Source organism: Arachis duranensis, unplaced genomic scaffold (genome assembly GCF_000817695.3).
Source record: "Arachis duranensis cultivar V14167 unplaced genomic scaffold, aradu.V14167.gnm2.J7QH unplaced_Scaffold_165934, whole genome shotgun sequence".
In the NCBI taxonomy this organism is placed as follows: Eukaryota; Viridiplantae; Streptophyta; class Magnoliopsida; order Fabales; family Fabaceae; genus Arachis; species Arachis duranensis.
Genome location: NW_026264258.1, coordinates 1,538,077 through 1,544,315, shown reverse-complemented (window position 1 = coordinate 1,544,315; position 6,239 = coordinate 1,538,077). Strand labels below are relative to the sequence as shown.

The 6,239-nt window shown below is 42.2% G+C and overlaps 1 pseudogene; it reads right to left on the bottom strand.

Annotated features, from left to right (window-relative positions):
* On the bottom strand, positions 1–1,223 carry LOC107478063 (glucuronokinase 1-like; annotated as a pseudogene).
* Positions 1,224–6,239: the final 5,016 nt, after the last annotated feature.

The window sequence follows — 6,239 nt, the reverse complement described above, 5'->3', positions numbered from 1 at the left end:
TTAAAAGATTTTTAAGTCCGTGTCATTTAGACTAGAAGGAACAAGTTCAATTGGTTGTAACACAAATCCTATTTGGTTACATTCTTCCTTTAGAAGTTTTACGTGAGAATTCCCATGGGACAATATACCACAACAGCTTCTCCACTTCCTGTAAATTTTGACGCAGACTTTTCTAGCTACCTCTACCATTTTGATGTTTAAATCACCAAGGGCAGCATCTCCAAACATTGACATTCGCAGGTCAAAATTTCGATTCATGAGTGCTGCAAGTTTAGATTTGTCATTTTCTTCTAATGCCTTTCTTCCTTCTTTTGCTAAATTTGCAACTTCTTTCATTGATGATACAATGAACTCTTCACCATTAAGCCACCTTTGCCTTACTTGACTATGAACCTTCCCAGAATCACTAGGATTCTCAGCATAGATTAGATGCAGAGGTCGGAGGAGATTCATATCCAAAGGCTCATAAACTCCATGTCCCAGTTTATCCATGTTTTCCTTGCTGAAATCCATGTAAACTAGACCCCCATAGACTTGTGCGACACGATCCTGAAGACCAGCAACTATGCCTAGCTCATTCTCTGCTGCGAGGACAAGGCCGGGCCTCACCTCAACCTTGATTAGATGACGGACATCATAGAAATCAAGAAGGCAATTTAAGGCAGCACAGACAATTGCACTAGAACCTGAAAGTCCTGTCTGACGAGGTATATCAGTATCATAAGAGAGAGTGAAATTCTTCTCAGTGAGAGTAATGGCATTCTCCTTGCAGTAATTGTGGAAAACCTTGCAAATCGCCATAAGCAACCGCACTCAACCTATTCACCAATTGAGGAAGAGAGGTGAAGCGGACGAAATCGTGAATAGGATGCGGTTGAATTAAGAGGTCGTTGGAAGGGTGGAGGGTGACGGTGGCGGAGAAATTGGCGAGGCTGAGAGAGATTGTGTTGCCGTAATACACGTCGCTTGGGTTGCCGAGAAGCCCCACACGCGCGTAAGCCTTGTGCTTTATAACACCCTCGCCTTCCATTGCTATTTTCTCTCTTTCAGTCTTTTGTTTCAATGCTAGTCTCGAACCTGATCACTTGGGTTTGAGTTATTGCTCCTTAACAAAGAGTACCAATTCTCTGAATTTGAAAATACTTAAAACTACCAATTGTTGGATTGGAAAAAAAATAGTGGGAAATTGTGATTTATATTAAGATAGAGCAATATTATATTTATTATGTAGTATCAAGTAATATTTTCAAGTTTTGATATTAAAAGTAAATGATAAGTAAGAAATATCAAAGATTTATTTTTATATTAAAAAAGAAAGTATATATGTGTTTCTTGAAGATAAAAGTAATTTGATTTGAAGTATAAAGTTTGTTGTAATTTGAATTAGATTGATTTTATTTTATCTTTCAGTTCAATTCAAAATCCAATCTGAAGTTGCGACGATAATTAGATGGATTTATTTAACTTTTAGAAAAATAAAAATTATAATTTTAAAAAGACAAGTATTTTTAATTGATAAAATAAATAAATAAAACTTAAATGATTCTGAAATATTAAATTAATAAAAATCGTATTCGAAAGATTTAAATCTTTCGAAGACAATTTTGATTAATTTAATTTTTTTAAAATTAATTTAACTATTTACTCCCATGATATATAATACATAATAAATAGGGTAAAAAACGTAAACAAGCCAAGGAGAGAACAATTTGACACAAATAAGTCAAAGCAAAATCTGATTCATCAATCAACCAAAGTACATTTCTATGTAGTTCGAACCAATTTGGTTCGAACTCAGTTTTCATGTAATTCGAACCAATTAGGTTCGAATTACACATTGTAAACGTTTGCCACATAATTCGAACCAATTAGGTTCGAACTCCAACTCTATAATTCGAACCAATTAGGTTCGAATTACACACATTAAGTAATTCGAACCAGCTTGGTTCAATTTACACAGACCATATTTCGTACTAGGTTGGTTCGAATTAGTGAGGACTAGACCTGTATATATATGATGTGAACGTGAGTTGCTATCATTAGAGGGGAGGTAAGATGGCTAGTGAGGAGAGTTTTGTAGTGTTGGTTCACCACAGAGGATCCATTAAGAGGAAAACTCGTTCCGGTGTGAAGTTCACTGATAAGAATCCTCTCTGTATTATCGTCAGGCCTAAGACGAGGTATGAGGACCTTGTTAGCTCTGTACTGCTAAAACTTGGTCTAGAAGGTGTGAAACGGGTTAAGAAGTTTTTTATCGAATTCCAATCACGGTGCTCCAGGAAACCGTAAAGTACGATTGTTTCACAATTGGGAGTGATGATGACTTGCAGGTCATGTTTCATTGTCGCTGGTAGTTTCCAGAGGTGAGGACACCAGAACTGTTGGCAAAGTTGGTTGACGTGGTGTCCAGCTCGGGGGGTTCGAACCGGAATACCACCACTTTAGCCATGGTAGCCGGTTCTAGCTCCAGACCAGCCGTTGCATCTTCCTCCGTCCCTGCGTACGAGCCACTCGTCCAACCTGTTGCCTCCCCTTCGTTCGCTGTTGATCTCAACGGCAGTGTAGGCGACGAGGTCGGAAAAGGGGAATATCTGCGGACCTCTTTACAGTGTGTTGTACCGGCAGGTAGGGGTGCACAGACCCGGCCCGGCCCGGTCCCGAACACTTTAGGAACTAATTTGGAGTGATTTCATCGGGTTTAGGGTTGGGTACGGGTCTCAAAAATAGACCCGACCATTATTTTGGGTCGGGTCCGGGCCATAGCTCGGGTCACCCGAAGTCGGCCCGGTGGCCCGGTCATCAAACACAATTAATATTTTGTGTTATTAGTGATGGATCATGACTATTCTTACGTGGAATTTAAGTATTGTAAACCTTAATATTTTGTGTTATTAGTCATTATAAGACTATAAGTTAATGTTTTATGTTTAGAATGCATAAGATTTTAGACTAATACATAAGATTGTGTTATTTGTATTGATTTAAATATTTGGTATTATTAGACAATATTAGTATTGATTGTGGTTATGCTTTAATATTGATTGTGGTTATGCTTTAATTTTGAAGAATTGTTGGTTCTTGTTATATTTTTCTAAGTGAATTTTCCCATGTTAACTAATGGTTGGAGCCTTGGAAATTTGGATATTTTTACATGCTAGTTTACAAGAAGGTATCAACATAATGTAATGTTAACGGCCCGATTTTTACCCGGTTTTTATCCGGTATAATTGTGGCTCGAAAGTGTATTGGTTTCATCGGGTCTAGGGCCGGGTTCGGGTCTAATAAATAGACCCGGTGTATATTTCGGGTCGGGTCTGGGTCACATCAAACCCGGCTTCACCCGGCCCCTGGGTCACATCAAACCCGACTTTACCCGGCCCATGTGCACCCCTACCAGCTGGGGTTGGAGATGGATTATTGAATGATCCAGAGGACGATGATGTCGAGCCGAATATGATTGCTGATGACAGTGGCGATGATGTTGGAGCAAGTGAGCCTGTTAGGGCGGGCGGTGGTTCTAGCTTTGGCACGCAGCAGTACCCTCCACATTTTTCCTCTTTGGACTTGGATGCAATGAGGCAGGAGGGGGTTCCTGGGCAGCCGACTGGATTTGGCGCTAGAGATGCTGAAGGGTCTGTTGGTCTGACAGAGTTTCAGGTTGGTCAGCAATTTCCGGATAAAGAAGAGACCCTCTTAAGTGTCAAGACTTACAGCATCCGTCGAGGGGTACAGTACAAGGTCGTGGAGTCTAACTATTGCCGGTATGTGGGCAAGTGTTCTGAGTTCGGCAATGGGTGCACATGGTTGATTCGGCTTAGTCTTCGACAGCGAAAGGGAGTTTGGGAGGTCAAACGTTACAACAGACCGCATACTTGTCTCGCCACCTCCATTTCCAGCGACCACAGGAGTTTGGATTACCATGTGATATCGGCATTCACTATGCCAATGGTTAGGGCTGATGCATCCATCAGCATCAAGGTGCTCCTAAATGCCACCGCCACACACTTTGGGTTTAGGCCGACTTACAGGAGGGTCTGGTTGGCGAAGCAGAAGGCTGTTGCCCTCATCTATGGTGACTGGGATGAGTCATACAATGAGCTCCCAAGGTGGGTGTTAGGAGTCCAGTTGACGATGGCTGGTACTGTTGTAGTCCTAAAGACGAGCCCTGTTCGTGTCGGTGGAGAGTTGGACGAGTCTCGAGCTTATTTTCACAGACTATTCTGGACGTTTCTACCGTGTATCAAGGCATTCCGTCATTGCAAGCCCCTAATTAGTATTGACGGCACCCATCTGTATGGCAAGTATGGGGGAACGTTGCTTTTCGCGATTGCACGGGACAGGAACTCCAACATACTCCATGTTGCATTCGCATTAGTCGAGGGTGAGAATGCTGAGTCGTGGCCCTTCTTTCTCTCCCACCTGCGTGAGCATGTGACACCGCCGCCGGGTCTGCTGGTTATCTCGGATAGGCATAACGGCATCAAGGCCGCGCTTGAGGCTCCTGACGGAGGCTGGTTACCTCCGTCTGCATACCGGGCATTCTGCATTCGACATGTTGCGGCAAATTTTGCCCTCACCTTCAAGGGCAAAGACGTAAGGAGCCTACTTGTGAATGCGGCGTACGCTAAGACCGAGGTCGAGTTCCATTACTGGTTTGATATTCTTAGGTCCGAAGACCCGGCAATGTGTGACTGGGTGAACCGGATTGAGTATTCGTTGTGGACACAGCATTGTGATGAGGGGCGTAGATTCGGACACATGACGACGAATATATCTGAGTGTGTGAACTCGATCCTCAAGGGTGTCAGAAACCTTCCTGTGTGCTCGCTAGTGAAGGCAACATACGGAAGGTTGGCCGAATTATTTATTCGCAAAGGGAGAGAAGCTGAGGCGCAGCTGGGAACCGGACAACAATTTAGTCAGCACTTGGTGAAGTGTATAGAGGCCAACTTGAAGACGGCTAGGTGCTTCACGGTTACTGTGTACGACAGAGATAACTCTGAGTTCACCGTCGCAGAGACAACTCCGACTGGTTCTTTCTCACTGGGTAGCTACAGAGTCTCGCTTGCATCTCAGACATGTGACTGCGGATACTTCCAGGCACTTCATTTCCCGTGTCCCCTTGCACTGGCATGCTGTGCCTACGCACGACTTACATGGGAGCCTTACGTCCACCAAGTATATCGTCTTAGTTCGGTCTTTAGTGTGTATCGGATGGGTTTCACACCTCCCATTCCGGAGGGTTTCTGGCCACCATATGACGGGCCGACTGTCATCCCTGACCCCAATAAGAGGCGTGCGAGAGAGGGTCGTCCGAGGTCCACTCGGATACGGACCAATATGGACGAGGCAGATCCGAACCGGCCAAAGAGATGTGGGCTTTGTCGGCAGCCCAGCCACACACGTCGGAGTTGCCCACAGCTCTGAGGAGCAGAGCACACACGGGGGCATGATTAGGTGTATTGGTGACTTTGGTACTTTTGTTGTTTCAATTTCACGTTTAGATTCCACTATTATCGGTTTTCTTACTTGTAGTTGGTGACTAATAGAATTTGTTAACTTTAGTGTGATGTACTTTGAATGGGATTTTAGTTAATGAATATGTTCTGTCTCCGCAGTTTTAAACGAAATGTATGTCTAATGCACACCGGAATAAATAACTGTGCGAGTTTATTAAGCCATGATGCAGAAACTATGTTCGTAACTTAAATTGCTGTGTGGAACGAATTCTTAGTAATTCGAACCATATTAGTTCGAATTACTTGGTGGCTATTTCTTCACTCTAATTCGGACATAATTGGTTCGAATTATAGAGTTGGAGTTCGAACCTAATTGGTTCGAATTATGTGGCAAACGTTTACAATGTGTAATTCGAACCTAATTGGTTCGAATTACATGGAAACTGAATTCGAACCAAATTGGTTCGAACTATATAAAAATGTGCTTTGGTTGATTGATAAATCAGATTTTGCTTTGACTTATTTGTGTCAAATTGTTCTCTTCTTGGCTTGTTTAGGTTTTTTACCCTAATAAATATATTATAAATAAAGTCTTAAATTTGATTAAAAAAAAATTCCAATCTTCTGAACAATAAGATAAGATCCAATAAATCTTGAAATCATATAATCCATCAAATCTCATAAATCAAATTAAACCCTCAAAATTTGCAATTTGAAAATAAAATCTTTGATTATTTCATCTCAAATCTAAAACTCTGATACAAACCCCACCAAATCGTC